The sequence below is a fragment of the Macaca nemestrina genome, chromosome 16 (genome assembly GCF_043159975.1).
Source record: "Macaca nemestrina isolate mMacNem1 chromosome 16, mMacNem.hap1, whole genome shotgun sequence".
In the NCBI taxonomy this organism is placed as follows: domain Eukaryota; kingdom Metazoa; phylum Chordata; class Mammalia; order Primates; family Cercopithecidae; genus Macaca; species Macaca nemestrina.
This window is the reverse complement of record NC_092140.1, coordinates 84,158,727-84,175,990: the sequence shown is the minus strand read 5'-3', so window position 1 is coordinate 84,175,990 and position 17,264 is coordinate 84,158,727. Positions and strand designations below refer to the sequence as shown.

The following is a 17,264-nucleotide window of genomic DNA, read 5'->3' as shown; positions in this document are numbered from 1 at the left end:
CTTTGCACTGAAAACTCACAGAGTGTAATACCAAGACTTGGGAAGGTTATACTGATTTGATTTACTAACTGATGCTAATGAGATAATTTGAGCTTCCTAAAATTCTGCCTTTATTTACTTAAAAAAAACAAATGCTTGCTGGCTTTTTATATTGTCTCAAATTAGAATTCTTAGTGAAAAATTTACTTTCAAAATTTACCTACCAAAAAGTTATTTACCGATTTCTAAATAATAAGTAAATATTTGAAATGATTGACTGAAGCGCAAGGCTTGTACCATATTGGACAATACATCTCAGCTCTATCCATTGCTATTTACCATTCTACTTGGTTTGTAGTTCTCTACATGGATAAACAGGAAATCTTAAGAACAGGCTCTTCTTCTAGTAAAGCTGTAACAGACTGTGTTTCCCAAAGATAGCTGCACCAATATGCATACGAACTTTTCCTCCCTCCAAGGTCCTGGGACTGTGTCTCTTTTTGTCAAATTTAGTCAGAGCCTCGTGACTCTTCCAACCAACAGACCAATATGCCTGAAGGAATGCTATTTGACTTCTGAGTCTAGGTCATAACAGTGATTCAGCTTTTGCATTGCTTCCTCTCTCTCTCCCTCTTTCTCCCTTTCTCTCAGTTGCTTGTTCTTGAAACCCAGCCTCTTGGCTGTGAAGAAGCCTAAACTAGTTCATATGGAGAAGCTACATAAAGAGGCCCACATGTAGAGGAATGGAGGTTCCCAGCCAACAGCCAGCATCAATCACCAGCCATGTGAGTGAACAAGCCTTTAGTTGCCCCCACTGCCTTTTCACTGCCCTGGCCCACACCTAGTCGGGTAGAAATGAAATATTTTCATTGAGCCCAGGCAGGGTGCAGATTCATGAGCAAAATAAATACTAGGATTGCTCTAAGCTAAGTTTTGTTGTGGTTTGTTGCACACAGTAACTGCTACAATAACATTACCCATTAGAGAGCTTATTCAAATTAATTGGCTAAAGGCCTATTCACATTTTTTCTAAACACAGAGATAACCAAGTATTTAACACTCCACAACTTTCCCACTGCCCATTAGAATTCGTAAGCAAATAGGAATCACAGTTTGGGATCAGCATCCTAAGATGACCCAACTCAGCACTATTTTCTAATAGTGATAAGGAGATAATTTAAGAGAGAGTAAGATTTTTTTTCAAAGAACCTCCAACATTTGGTCTAAAACATTGTAGTTCCCCTGCCAACTTCTTATTGATAAATGTATCTTATACTTTAAAAAAATGTATTTATGCTTTTAGCTAAAACATTTCTTAGATTAATACAGTACAAAAGAAGACATTTAAGATGTAAGTACTGGTTTTTGTGTTTGGGGATTTGGCTAACTAGTTCACATCGACCCTATCCATATCAGTCTCTTTCTGGTCTCTTATAGCTGTGTCCACTGGCATTTCCCATTTCTAAAGCCTAATCTCTTATTCTGTCCTTAAACAGTGTTTTATAAATCTCCTCATCTAATTAAGCATCATCTCTGAACTCTTCTAGCTCTGTCATGTTTTTCTTAAGTTCCAATAACTGGAATTTTATAGAGTTTTCAATTCGCATTCAATTCCCTAACAAATATTTATCCATTGCCAACTGTGTGTCAAGCACATTGTAGGAAAACAACAATTAACAAAAAAGAGACAACAGACAAAGTCTCTGGTCTCATAAAATTGACCATCTGGTTGGGGAAAACATGAATTAGATAACAATATAAATATTTAATTTCAAGCATAGATAAGAGCTATGAAGGAAAAACAGACAGCTATGAGATGATGTAACAGATGGATGTTGTACTTATTGCCCATTTATTCAACAGGTTGAACTCAGTAAAGTGCAAGTAGAGAACAGCTTTTTTCTTTCTCAGCCCTATCTTTTTAAACCTGTGTTATTTAATTGTTCTTCTTTGACCCTCATTAAAATTTTGGGCAGACCTCAGGCCTTTTTGAATCACTTTCAGATATTAAGTATTTAGAGTAGTCTAGTATCACAATCTTAATTTCTCACTCATTTTAAGGCTTTTCCCCTTTTGTAGTTGACTTAGCCTTAGAAGCCTGTACCAGGGAAGTGGGCATGGGAATTTCCTTCTTGTTTCCTGTTCCACCTCCTCTCCCTTGGTTAGAGGACATCCCTATGCTCTCTGGGTTTATATCTTGTTGGGAGAGGGTAAAGACTTCCTTTGTCTGTTTTTCCTTCCATTGATCTTTCTGGTGATGTATACCACTTTGCGGGGCAGGGCTGTTGGAACAGGTCAAACAAATGTCCCCAGGAAGTAGTGGACAGGGCTGCTAGACTCTTTCCTAATATACATGGATTACAGCTCACATACTACCTTTGCTTCCATGTACCTGGTTTTATGGAATCTTCACAACATTTCATTCCAATTCATCTTTGTTGATGCAATATTTAGCTCTCAGGAAGGTCTAATATTGTTTGCAGTGATGATAATATCTTGCCACTTCCTCATTTGGATAATTTATAGATATGTTAAATAAAATGGGTACTACTTCCTGTGTCTTGGCAAGCTCTATCCTTAACATTATTACATCCAACTTTTTGTGCTCTTAACTTCTTCTCCAAATCAATCCTCCCAGACAAAACTTTTTTTTTTTTCCAAATCAGTGATGATGGCTTTTTTTTTTTTTAGTTTTGCTCTTGTTGTCCAGGCTGGAGTGCAATGGCATGATCTCAGCTCACTGAAACCACCACCTCCCAGGTTCAAGCGATTCTCCTGCCTCAGCCTCCCAAGTAGCTAGGATTACAGGCGCCCACCACTGTGCCCAGCTAATTTTTTGTATTTTTTAGTAGAGATAGGGTTTCACCATGTTAGCCAGGCTGTCTTGAACTCCAGACCTCAGGTGATCCGCCCACCTCGGCCTCCCAAAGTGGTGGGATTATAGGCGTGAGCCACTGTGCCCAGCCGATGACTCCTTTTTAATTGCACTGGGGGTGAAAGATTCTCAACTTTTCTTTTTAGACTAAATAATTTACATTCAGCAGTTAATACAATCCCCTTCCTTATTTATTCCTTCAGAAAAAAAACAAAGAATTAGTCAGATTTGTATTCTCCATCTAAAAACCACATAGTTTTCCTCTAGATAAGTTCTCAATAATCCTACTCTTTGTTATCAGTCTACCCATTTGCTAATATTGAAAAAACCCAATACGTAGGTATTCTAAAATCCTAGGGTCCCAACTATACCCTCTTCCATGAGCCACTCATTGGCAAACCACAGTCCTGAGGCATTGGGATCATTTGTAGTGAAGGTTGTAAGTTTTGGTCAATAGTTGCATAATTTCACTCTTAACTTTGTTCAAAACTTTCTTGGAGTAGTACTTCCTGAGTCAGCGTGGTGAGTCGGGAGGTTTTGGTGAACAAACCTGGGTTCAGATGCTGGCTTTACCACTTGGATATATCGTACTGTAGGCACTCAATAATGATAGCTGTTATTGTTATTATTTTCTATACTAAGTTCATAAAATAGCTCTAGAATATTCTGGATAATAATTGGAATTAGGAATATCAACTTTTCCGATTCAAATGTTAATCTGGGAGTGGACATTATGTTAAATTCACCACTAGGAGCAAATTAGCCTATTAGTTGCATGAACATTAATGCTCATTTAATGTTCCCAGGTTAATAAGCCTGGACTTGCCCTTGGGCTTGCATAAGTAAATAATAATAGCAACACCATAGGTAGGGAGAGACCACTGTTAGAACCAAATCCTGAAAGGAAGGCTGCTGATCTGGGATCTCTATGCGTGAATATGGAATCCTTCTTGTCCAGATATTTGTCTACAATAACATCTGGAAGAATTGAAGCTTTATGAACACAGTGTGAAAGAGAATCATGAATTTACTCCATAAAATGTATATTTTATGTATTCGAGCATATAATTAAAGAATAATTTATATAATGAAACAGAATATGACAGTGTTCTCATAATTTCCCATTTTCCATCCCTGCTAGTTGGAATCTATGCACATTTAAGAGACTTTCTCTTTGGTTTTGTTGAATTTCTCTTCTTCTTCTTCAGTCAACCATGTTCTAGTAACCCTTCTCTGACTAATGTGTCACACGTTTCTCAAGGCTGATGTAGTCACATAAGAAATTTTTCAATAGAATTCTCAAATAAGATTTTTTTCAATGTTACCCATAAGGGAGTTTTGTATCTTCCAACAGGCTCTGCAAATGGCTCCCACTAGTCACTTATCAGTCAGCCTAGGAATGTCACAGCCTTGCTGTCTACCCTGAGCAGCACTGTGTAATCAGCCTTCTGTCCCTATGTGTCCTGTCTAAACTGTGAAGAAGTGATGAGGCTTTTACCTACTTTCCAGCATGAAAAGTATTTTTATGACTGATGCTCCAAACTGAAAATAGATTCCCCTTTGAGCAGAAACATGGATGTTGCTATGCTTTCATGTTAATTCCATTAAGCTTCCGACCAGGCTGCTCAGTTCATCTTATACCCGCTCTAACGTGACTTGCCTTTTAAGGTTCAGTGTGTCCCAGAAAATATCTCCTGAGATGCTTATTGAAAAATAATTCCAAGGTAAGGCACACTGGGCAGTACTGCATTGCATACCATTCCCTTGGAAATCCTTATCGCACATTAGGGACTTACAGGCTCTGGTATGTCCTACAGTAAAGGCACTTGGCTTAACCTAAGCTTTCCCCAACTTAATTTGAGCTGGCAATTGAATTCATGTATTTTATTTTTGCAAAATACCTGTTAGCCTTTTTGGAGACTTATCTCCTTTTGGACACATTGGGAATGCTGGTGTAGGATTTTAAGGTAAAATGCACTGTCATAAAAACACTCAGCTAAACATCACAACATTTCTGAGATGCATTCATGGGCGAGAATCTAATTTTACAGAAGAAACTGATTCTTCCAGTAGTTAAGTAATAAACAGACAGCTTTCATGTTGGCAGCATCCGGTTAACTACTCTGCAGGCTGAAAGAAATGCTGATGTGGCATCACGTTTGTAAGAAATATGAATTGGTTTGTTGAAAAAGAAAATATCCCATCTGCTGAGACTCTGTGTGTGTGTTAGTGTGTGTACATGCACTTATTTCTGAGTGCATAAGCTTGAGTTGATCCCAACTAAGATTCTGAAAAGATGAGGATTGTTGAACTCAATGCATGGTCTGGCAGCATGGCCAAGTCCAGTCCCCCAGACCTGTGCTTTCAGAGCCTCCAACATCACAGAAGTCATTATGTTTTGTGGCCTGAGAAATAGGAGGTTACTGGTTTGAGCACAAGCCCAGAAACACAGACCCTCTTGGTACTAATCCAGTACTCACAGCACTTAAGAAAATTTAAAGATAGAACCTCTGTCAGTAATTTGGACACCAATCAGAGAAAACAAGCCATTGGTTTCTTTCTATTTTATTTTCCTCTGATTCATGAGAACTATGGTGCCACGTTGAATCTTACGTCTCTTACATAGGCAACCCCAGTTGTCAGATGCAACCAGACATCCATGGCAGAATTTCCCTTTGTGAAAAGTAACTTACCAAAAGGATGTGTGGTTTGAAAAGTTTTTCCATGTCAGTCAGCAACCCAAGTGCCTGACTTCCCATTGCAGCTTATTAACAGGCAAAAGTCTTGTTAAGTTGGAAATTTCCTCGATACAGTCCTTCCAGAGCTTCTGCTGACGGAGCTTCAGCAATTCAACTGTTTTTTATCACTTTAAGTGATCTTTTAGCACAGCTTCACTGCTTTCGTAGCTAAAAGCTCTTTAGAATGAGGCTATTTTACCCAAATCCTAGTCTGATGAATATGCTTACATGCTTACTATACAGGAATTTTAGTAGGTAGAGTTCATGTTTTCATTATTTCTAAACTTATTGGAATAACTCATGGAAAGGGAGAACTGCAAACTTCTGGGATACTTATTTTTCTTTATTAGACTATATGTACATTTATAGATCTGGAGACCTGAGTTTAGAATCCAACTGGATCTCATAAAACATCAAGTTAAATCCTGATTCAGTTTGACACTTGTGTTCAGTTATCTAACATGGAGAAATGAAATGTATCGTTAGGGTAACCTAGGGTATTCTGACATCAAAGAGATGGGCAAATAAAAAGATCTGAAAGATATTTTTGAAAGCAGGGAGATTTCGTTTTGATTATGACACTAACAAAGCCTGTATGTTAATGCTAAAATGCACCTGAGACTCGTAGACAAATAGCTCCTGAGCCCAGCTCCCCGGCCACTCATTGCTGTTCTTTTTTAACAAATCCCTCCCTTCTTTTCCTTTACAACTGACCTCTTGAATAATTAGATATAAAACGTGATTTATATCTAAGTATAATTAGATGTAATATGTGCTACAAATGTCTGGTGCTGTGTGGAGAGTCTTATCAAGGACACTGACTTGTCAAAAGTCACATAGCTGTTAGATGGCAGAGCTAAAATAAACTCTCTTAATTCTCTTGTTTAGAATATTTCCTACTCTGCCACCCTGCCTTCCTATGTTGATGAAACCGAGAAAGTGAGGGGTAAAGATGAAGGTGAGGAAAGGTGTATATAGCAGAAAAGAGATGACTGTGTGACTTGCAAAATAGGTGGAGAATAAAGAATTGGAGCAGCTACCCATAATATCTAGATTAAAAACACAAACACATTAGGATAATTGGAAGATGCTAAGTTGCTTACAGTAAGTGTATAATCAAATTGAATAAGTCTCCCCTTATCTGAGGGAGGATACATTCCAAGACCCCAGTTGATGCCTGAAACAGTGACTAGTACCAAACTCTATATATACCAATTTTTCCTATGGTAAAGTTTAATTCATAAATGTATAAATTAGGCACAGTGAGAATTTACAATAGTAACTAATACAGCGATGCATCGTTAATGATGGGGATATGTTCAGAGATGCTTGTCATTAGGCAACTTCATCATTTTGCGAACACTGTAGAGTATGCTTACACAGATCTTGATGGTATAGCCTGCTACACATCTAGGCTATATGTGTAGCCTACTACTCATAGGCTACGAACCTGTACAGCATGTTACTGCACCCAATACTGTAGACAATTGTAACATAATGGTAAGTATTTGTGTAACTAAACATAGAAAAGGTACAGTAAAAATAGCGTATAAAAGATTTAAAATGGTCCACCTGTATAGGGCACTTACCATGAATGGAACTTGCAGGGCTGGAAGTTGCTCTGGGTGAGTCAGTGAGTGAATGGTGAGTGAATGTAAAGGCCCAGGACATTACTGTACGTGACTGTAGACTCTAGAAATACTGTACACTCAGGCTACACTAAACTTATTTTTAAAATTTCTTCAATAATAAATTAATCTTTACCTTACTGTAACTTTCACTTTACAAACTTTTAAATTTTTTTTAACATTTTAACCCTCGTAATAAATGCTTAAAACACAAACACATTATATGGCTGTACAAAAATAATTTATTTCTTCATATCCTTATCCTATAAACTGTTTTGTTTTTAATTTTTTTTTAATGTTAAACTTTTTTGTTAAAAACTAAGGCACTAACACACATATTATCCTAGACTTACACAGGGTACAGATCATCAAAGCATCACTAGATAATAGAAGTTTTTCAGCTTCATTATAATCTTATGGGACCACCATGATATATGTGGTCCATGACTTTATATTATTACATGACTGTAATAGTATAAAGCAATTATAGCAATATACTGTAATAAAAGTTATGCAAATGTAATCTGTCTCAAAACATTTGATTGTACTGTACTCGCCTATTTTCAGAACATGATTGACTACAGGAAACCAAAGCCAAAGAAAGCAAAACCCTGAAAAATGGGTAACTGTTGCATGATGATCCATATTTCCTTATCCATAAAACTATTAAATATAATCAAAGAGCCCTGAAAGTAAAAACATTTTTGTTGATTTGCCTAAAAATCATGATCATTTTTCAGTTTGATAACTCCTGACCTGAACTGACATTAGAAAAGTTAATTATAGTCATAATTTTTTTGTATGAATATTCTTATTTTTGCCATAGTGATATTAACATGCTTGATTTGGGGATGCTGGCCCAGACTCTCAAAGGATGTTCCATAAGCACCCTATTATTTTTCTAAACTTTGAAAAATTCTAACTTTGAAATATATCTCATCCCAAGGATTTTGAATAAAGGATTATAGGCATGTCTTTTGTAAATTAATTGTTTTCACATAAAAAATTATATGTACTCATTATGACTAGTCAAACAATATAGAAAAATTAAAGGAGGAAAGTTAAAAATTATTCCAAATCCTGCCACCCAGAAATAATCACTTCCTACATCTGGTGAACATTATCTGTGTTATTTTTCTATGCATTTATGCAGAGATCAAGATGATTAGGCATAATTTTCTAAAATAAGATCCTATTACATAATAGAAGAAAACATTTGTTCACCATGAGTGCTATGAGTGTCTAAAATATTTCTCCAAGTTTAAAGGAAGATAATGAAAAACAACATGAGTTTCAAATCATGATGTGAATGTGTATTTGGTTGTGTTTTTCAGTGTTAGGCCATATCAATTGACTTCCCACTATTAATATGAGAAAATTAATCCCCTTGTACTTATCCTGCCTCTCCTTCTCTTAACTCTCCAGTTTTTACATATACGTTATATTTTGTCCTCATAATTCCATCTTTTTTATAGAATTTAATAAATAGATTCTATGTTGACTGTCAGGTCTTTTACCATAGCTTTTTCATTTCTGATTTTTATCTATTCTGATTCACTTATGGTTGAAAAGATACTGTCCTCAGATCTCGAGTATTTTTCAAGTGAGGCTCATGGAGAATGCCTTCTCTCATGTTCGAGAATGTCTGGGTGATAGTACTTGTATTCCTGACCCAAAGGACAACTTAGCTATGGACAAAATTTCTTGGGTTTATAACAAAGTTTTGTACACTCTGGACATTAAATATAATTATGAACAAGTTTAAGAGAATGTTTTTTTCTAAAATTTTGTAAATACTTTGAGTTTTCCACAGAAATTTTCCATGGGATATTTTCTTTATCCTTGAAATGCACTAACTTTTCAAATATTCAAGACTATTTTAAGAACATTTTGTAATAATGTACTGAACCCATGTACTGTTTGTTCTATTATTATTTTTGGATATGTCACTGTATTAGTCCATTTTCATGCTGCTGATTAAGACATACCTGAGACTGGGGAGAAAAAGAGGTTTAATTGGACTTACAGTTCCACAGGACTGGGGAGGCCTCAGAATCATGGCGGGAGGTGAAAGGCACTTCTTACATGGTGGCAGCAAGAGAAAGTGAGGAAGAAGCAAAGGTGGAAAGCCCTGATAAACCTATCAGATCTCGTGAGACTTATTCACTATCATGAAAACAGAATGGGAAAGATCGGCCCCCATGATCCAATTACCTCCCCCTGGGTCCGTCCCACAACACGTGGGAATTCTGGGAGATACAATTCAAGTTGAGATTTGGGTGAGGACACAGCCAAACCATATCAATCACTTAGACAATGATGAAACTGCTTTGTCTTTAATATTTGTAATCTTATTTTGAATCATTTTTCCTATTTTTATATTATTTTACATGATTTTCTCTTGTTTTCCAATGTACTGCTGTTTTCAGCAATAATTAAATAAATACTTATAATTTAAATGTATATATGTGTCTTACTTATCTTTTACCTGTCTGCATTACTGAAATGTAAATTCTCAAGGGGATTAATTATTGTCTAGTTGTTCTCTGTTGTATTGCTGTTGCCTAAAAAAGCACCTGACACATCGCAGGTGCTCCATGGATATGTCTGATATGAATGAATGATGGTGCTATGTATATAAATGTCATCAACCGTCAGTGTGGCAACAGAGAGTAGTTGGAAAGCACTCCTACATCACATATCATGAAGGGCAAAATAGAAATAGATTTATTTTCAAGGCCCCTTTGAAACTGCCAGTCGGCTGCCATGTTTGCTCATGGATATCCTCCACTCCTCTCGAGGTGAATCTTCCCTACAGGGCTCAATGGGAATATGGATATGGATCAAGGGGCGAGTCCCTTTTTGCCCACAATAGTAAAGGATCTTTTCCTCAAAAAGAAGGGGAGTGAGTATGACAGAGGACTTCTTTCTTTTCTTGATGACAGGCAATTACATTTTCAGAAGGGATTCCCATGCACAGGAGAACTAGGAGCTGTCTTCCCAAAGGAAGTGTAGTCACCCCCAGAATTCAGTCAATCATCTTCAGGTATTGAGAGGACCTATGATAGAAGTACACAGTTTGGCGTGCCTGGATGAGTAAGGGAAAGAAGCTGTTAGTGGTTACATGTAATCTACTTTGGGATATTTCAAGGGCAGGATGAAGAAGAAGAAAACAAGATCAATTAGATAAGCAGAGGGTGAATTAGCCCTTTAATCAAGTACCTAAGCCATGAAGCACAGTTTTTCTAAGAGACACCATTATCCCTAATGGAGTTCTTTAGAACATCTTCAATTTTTCTAATGAAGACAGAAAGCCCCATCTTTAGTAAAGTGCCTCTCTTTGCTCATTTGACCACAAGATTATCTATTTCATTCATTCCCCTAGGGAGCTGATGCTCTCCCATTTTTGTTCCTCATAGAATTATAAAGAGAGGGAATCTGTCCAAATTATTTAATCAAATTATTCTTGATGAGGCCAATATGAGTGCTTCAATATCCACACTTAGTATGCATCCTTCTAATGATGTTCGCTTATCTAAAATTACCCCTTAATTGATAAGATATATGAGCAAAAATGCTATTAGGCAAAATGTTGAATAAACTCAAACCATTTAAAATGTTTTCATCCCAACCCTTGAATTTACTTAATCTCCAATAAGCGGTCTAAAAAGGTAGGATTTAATCTTCACTCTAACTACCGTGAAACAGCAAAGGGAAATAGGTTGAAGACGAGGTAGCAGACAAGGAGGGGGGAAATGTTTTTTGTCTTTTGTGTCTTCACTGCACAAAACTGTATGATTTTTATTTGGTCCCTGCATTTCTCCATTTGAGAGAAGCATTGATATATTTGGAAATAGTGGTGCTATATATTTCATACAAGTTGGCTAAAATGGTGTTGAAGTCACTGACTAGTAAGAATTACAACTTATTTAAAGCCAGGTTTACAAGGTATAATTTAAATACAGTACATATTGTGCTCAGTTTTGTGAGCTTTGACAGATGCAAATGTTATGTTACCACTACCATTCCAGTAAAGATATAACATATCCATCGCCTTCCAAAATTCTCTCCTGTCTCTTTGAAGTCAAACTTTTCCTCCCACTTTGAGGCCCTGGCAACCATTGATCTGTTTCTTCTCTCTGTAGTATCACCTTTTCCAGAATGTCATACAAATGAAACCATATGCTAGGTAGCCTTTTAAGTCTGGCTTCTTTCATTTACCATAATACATTTAAAATTCCCCATGTTGTTGCATGTATCAGTAGTTGATCTTTTTATTACTGAAGAGTATTTTATTTAATGTATATACCAAAGTTGTTCATTCAGCAATTGATGGACATTTGCTTAGTCGTTTTTTTCATATATATTTCTCTGTATACATACGTTTTCATTCCTCTTACCTCGAAGTGGAACTTCTGGATTGTATGTCATGCACATGTTTAACTTTGTAAGAAACTGCCAAAATGTTTTTCAAAGTGGGTGTACTATTTTCCATTCCCACCAGCAATGTGTAAGAGTTCCAGCTGCTTTGCATCCTCACTAGTACTTAGTATTGTCATTAAAAAAAAAAAAAAAAATTAGGACCAGGTGTGGTGGCTTATGCCTGTAATCCCAGCATTTTGAGAGGCCAAGGCGGTGAGGATTGCTTGAGGCCAGGTGTTTGAATCCAGCCTGGGGAACAGAGCAAGTCCTTGTCTCTATAAGATAATAATAATTGAGGCCGGGTGCAGTGGCTCATGCCTGTAATCCCAGCACTTTAGGAGGCCGAGGTGGGAGGATCATGAAGTCAAGCGATCAAGACCATCCTGGCCAACATGGTGAAACTCTGTCTCTACTAAAAATACAAAAATTAGCTGGGCATGGTGGTGCGTGCCTGTAGTCCCAGCTACTAGGGAGGCTGAGGCAGGAGAATGGCTTGAACCCACGAGGTGGAAGTTGCAGTGAGCCGAGATTGCACCACTGCACTCCAGCCTGGCGACAGAGCGAGACTCCATCTCAATAATAATAATAATAATAATAACCGATAATAAAATTAGCTGGTTGTGATGGTACATACTTGTAGTCCCAGCTACTGAAGAGGCCGAGGAGGGAGGATCCGTTGAGCTCAGGAATTTGAGGTTGCAGTGAGCTATGATCACACCACTGCACTCCAGCCTGGGTGACAAAGTGAGACCATATTTAAAAAAATTTTTTTAGCTATCTACTAGGTGTGTAGTTATATCTTATTATGGTTTTAATTTGCATTTTCTTATTGATGAATTATGTTGATCATCTTTTTATGTGATTATGTGCAATCTGTGTATCTTATTTTGTGAGGTGATTATTTAAATCTTTTGCCTATTTTTTTATTAGATTTTTTCTTATTATTGAATGACAAAAGTTCTTTATAGATTCCAGATACCAGTTTTTCTGGTAACTTTGCAGAGATTAATGGTTCCTCCACCCAAAATCTGGTTCAGATGTTGAGACTGATGTTGCCACACATGCACTAAGAGGGTAGGAAAAGATTTTTACTCACATAATGAGGCTTTCTGTGGACACCAGGGCAGGCTCCCAAGCAGGTCCAAAAATAGCTTAAGAGAGCAAAGAAAGGAGCCTGGCCTGGGGTTCACAGTGTTAGAGAAAGAGCTGAGGTGAGGGTTCCCACACACAGGGATGAGAGTTTGCAGGTTGGACATTCCTGCCAGTGCCAAAGAGGAAGCGCAGGGCCTCTCATCAGCTTCCACAGAGTGACAGAGAGGAGGGCAGAGCGGGGGAGCTCGGCGCTGTCAGCAGCAGACACCAAACATGGAGTCAGGCCCTTTATTATACCAGACTTTCCTCAAACAGGAGAATCATAGTAATCACATTTTTAAAATGTATACATAGTTGTGCTTTTGTCACCCAGGCTGGAGTGCAATGGCATGATCTTGGCTCACTGCAACCTTCACCTCCTGGGTTCAAGTGATTCTCCTGTCCCAGCCTCCCAAGTAGCTGGGATTACAGGTGCCCCCCACCATGCCCGGCTAATTTTTGTATGTTTAGTAGAGATAGGATTTCCCCATGTTGGCCAGGCTGGTCTCAAACTCCTGACTTTAGGTGATACGCTCATCTCAGCCTCCCAAAGTGCTGGGATTACAGGCGTGAGCCACTGCACCTGGCCCGACATTTTTAACATCAAAAGAAACATGGCCGGGCGTGGTGGCTCAAGCCTGTAATCCCAGTACTTTGGGAGGCTGAGACGGGCGGATCCCGAGGTCAGGAGATCAAGACCATCCTGGCTAACATGGTGAAGCCCTGTCTCTATTAAAAATACAAAAATCTAGCCGGGCGAGGTGGCGGGTGCCTGTAGTCCCAGCTACTCCGGAGGCTGAGGCGGGAGAATGGCGTAAACCCGGGAGGCGGAGCTTGCAGTGAGCTGAGATCCGGCCGCTGCACTCCAGCCTGGGCAACAGAGCCAGACTCCGTCTCAAAAAAAATAAATAAAATAAAAAATAAAATAAAATAAAGAAACATTCAATAACATTTACTGTAGATGGTTTATCAAGTATATAGATTATGTCTGTATATATATACTTTAACATCTTTTAAATATACTTCATCTTTAAAAAAAGATTATCTAAACATATATTATTTGAATCTCTTCTAAGAGAAATGTCCATTCTAAATGGATTGGATTCAGATCTTTTGAAGAAAGGGCTGTGAATATTAGCAATAAAACATGAGTAATTAAGAGAACTGTGAAATCTCTTTTCCTTGTGAGAACAAGGCTCAATCTAATGGACTACTGTAATACCAACACCACTCATGCCCAGATGGGTGGCTCTGTCTCTAGTTCTGCTTTCTGTGGAAGGTTTGGGGTCTGATTGGTTATATGGCTGACTATAAAGCAGTGGGTCATATGGGGAAAGTCCCCTCAGGATGGTCATAATTCAGTTGTAAAAGTCTCACACATACTCCCTTTAAATGACCAAAACAATGAGTTAAGCACCTACTATGTGCCAGCCATATGCTAGAATCTGGAGAATTAAAGTTAAGCAAGATAAAGTTTGGGTTGTCCAGCAACTTGATGTTTATTGAATGTGAGAAACATGAAAAAATACCAGAATCAAATCATTATTGAAATGCCTTGAGACTTAATTTGAAAGGACTATAAATAAAAGAGTGGGCTGCCTGGCCAATCATTCTTACAACTTCATTCCAAAATGAGCGATTTTAATTGGGAAATGCAATGGAATATATTTGGACCTCTTTCTCAGAACTATGCAAGCTGGCCTGGCATTTGGGAACCTTGCTTGTAACAGACATCACTAACCAGTATAATGAAGCATATTCCATACGCTGATGAAATTCAATGTTTGAAACAGATAAAATGTGTTTTTATATCTCACTAGGTTACTAAATTACAAAAGTAATATTTTTGTCAAATGTTTTCTTATGTTTGTGCCTAAATTCCTTTTTTTCCCGGGTGATGTGAAGGTAGCCATTTTAGGATCAATGCCATGTAGGGAATGTAGGAGAGAGGAAGAGAGGAAACTAGTAGCTTTATTATTTATTAGTTGGGAGTCACGGCTGGATCCAGACATGCAGGTACTCTGAGCAAATTAGTAGTTAGGAATATCAAGAATGCTAATAACATGTCATTCATCAAACTGATTCTTTTTTAAAAATATGATGTTTAGGATGGAGAAGTAGCAGAGTAGTACTGCTGGTGACCATGATTGGCATCTTCTCAATGGTTTTCAAAGCATGTTCTCCACACTGACAACTTCATTCTCATCTGAGAAGTCCTTAGAAATTCAGATTCCTGGGCCTCATCCCAGAGCTGCTGAGTCAAAAACTCTGGGAGGGAGGCCCAGTACTATGTGTTAACAAACCCTCTGGGAGATGCTGATGTGTATGGAAGTTTCAAAAGTATTCATCTGCAACAATTCAGCTTCAGCCACAAAATCACATTTGCCATTCAGAAAACCCAAAGTCTTACCCTACAAAGTCCATCTACCTACAAATCTTAGAAGATGACATAGCGAGCATTTATTGTTACTCAAGCCTGTGCTTTGGGGACCCCACACTTTATCCCTACCCTTGCCTCTGCTACCACCACTACCATTAACTCTCCCTGAAAGGAATTTTGTTAAATACACAATCTTTTTATTCTGTTGCATTTCCAGTGATATTTTAATGCCCATGAGGTATTTGTATCCTGATCCTGCTGGCCCTTTCTGGTTCTATGTGACAAAGTGGTAACTCTACTGGGCGGTTTGGAAATCTTCTAGAATGGTAGTGAGGAGGACAGGGAGGAAGGTTTTTCTACTTACACATCTATTGGTTGGTTTGTTCACCACTATTTTCCTAAAAGTAGTTGTAAATTTTGTAATGGAGTTACTGCTGTTTGGGGAAAACTGGAGACTTAGATCATAGATGTGATATGGTTAAAGGGTGAAGTTTTATGTTGATAATGTTTTCATTTTAGTTTATGCCAAAATAAAGATTTTAATAAATAATAAAGTAATAATTAAATAAGTAAAATAAATGCTTGACAGATTACATATTATACACTTGGAAGAAGAAGGAGGAGAAAGAAGATGAGCAAAAAGGAGAGAAATAAAAGGAGAATACACATATAATGCTTTGGTTGGGCCAGGTACTATGCTGAATACTTTACATCTATTGTCTCCTGTAATCCTCAAGACAAATTTCTAGGGCAAGGCTTATTATTCTCCCTATTTTACAGAGGAGAAAGTTGAGGTATTGAGAGATTAACAGATATGAAAAGGGTTCCATGGTCACATAACTATGTAGCACTGAGGTGTGTGGTAGAGTAATGGGTGAGCTATAAGACTGGAATGATTAGTTGGGATTAGGTTGTAAGGAGAATCAACAGCTATGTAAGGAGTCTCTAGTTCAAATTATGAGAATGGTACAGTAGAGAGAGACCTTGGAGATACTTTGAAGATAAAATTGATCTGACTTAACAATCAGATGGTAAAAATTGGGGGGAGTCTTTAGCTGAAGCAACTGAGTCTGATGGTGTCACTCAAGGAACAAAGGAGGAACGAGTTTAAGGGCAGAAGGAGCCAATGTGCTTAGTTCAATTATATCAAGTTTTGGGTGCCTGTGGAACGTGTCCAGGTAGAAACGTCCAGTTGGAAATATAGCTGAGGCTCAGAAGCCAGATTAAGTCAGGAAGTATAGACTTAGCATCCATCAGCAGATTGATTAACAAGTTCGGTCCACTGCAATCATGGAAGTGGTGCTATCACCCAGGAAGAAAATGTAGAACAGGAAGGGAAATGTACCTTGTGGAAATTGACTAAATGGAAAAGGTAGAGAAAGACAAAGCCATGAAAATGATTATAAAATATGGCTAGAAGGTAGTAAGAGAATGAAAAGATGATAAAACTGAATGTCAAGTGAGGTGATAATTTCCAGCCCCCAGCATACCTATGACTGTGCTGGGTTCATGAAACCTTGAGTGAGCAGGCAATGGAAGTGACACTGAAGTCCAGGCATCCATCTGTCACCAAAAACCTCCTGCCTAATTGTGTAAATATTCTGAGGTCCTTTTAATACCTAGCTTGTTACTCTTCATCAGCAAGGTGCTGACCAAAGTAATATTGTAGAACTACAAAATAATAATTATTAACATATTCATCCTAAGTGAGTTAACAGATAGCTAATCCAAAATAATTTTGTAATGAGAAATCTGAATTATGCAACCCTTATATTCTATTCTGTTATATCGTGCAGTGACAAAAAATGGTGGTTAATGGAAAATTGTCAAGTGAGACTTGCTGGAGAGGGCTGCTTTGGTGGACAAGAAAGCAAGAAATATCTTTGCTTTTGCAAACAGACACCACTAGAAGATGTAAAGAATTTTTAGATACAGATTAAAGAGCCTCTTTGCAATCTCGTTTACAGGTTTTTTTTACTTAGGAAATTATTTTCCAAGGATAATTCAAAGGCTTCAGCCTCATTTTAAAAAACGATAATTTTTGTTGGTTAGCCCAGATTGATGAAGTCATATGAAATTTTCTGCTTCATTGTGCCTGTATGACATTTTTC

At 37.7% G+C, this 17,264-nt stretch overlaps 1 protein-coding gene across 31 annotated transcripts in view; it reads right to left on the bottom strand.

Moving 5' to 3' along the window:
- LOC105491720 (epithelial stromal interaction 1) overlaps window positions 1-17,264 on the bottom strand; it is a 307,766-nt gene that overhangs the window by 23,204 nt on the left and 267,298 nt on the right. For 23 of the 31 annotated variants that reach the window (XM_071081429.1, XM_011758361.3, XM_071081425.1 and 20 more), the window contains one exon: window positions 12,277-12,374. The exons of 5 other annotated variants lie outside the window; for them this stretch is intronic. The gene's annotated coding sequence lies outside the window, so the exon portion shown is untranslated. Of the gene's footprint in view, window positions 1-9,924; window positions 10,309-11,620; window positions 11,766-12,276; window positions 12,375-17,264 lie in introns of those variants that run through there. 3 more of the 31 variants (XM_071081417.1, XM_071081412.1, XM_071081420.1) reach the window with 3 other exon arrangements.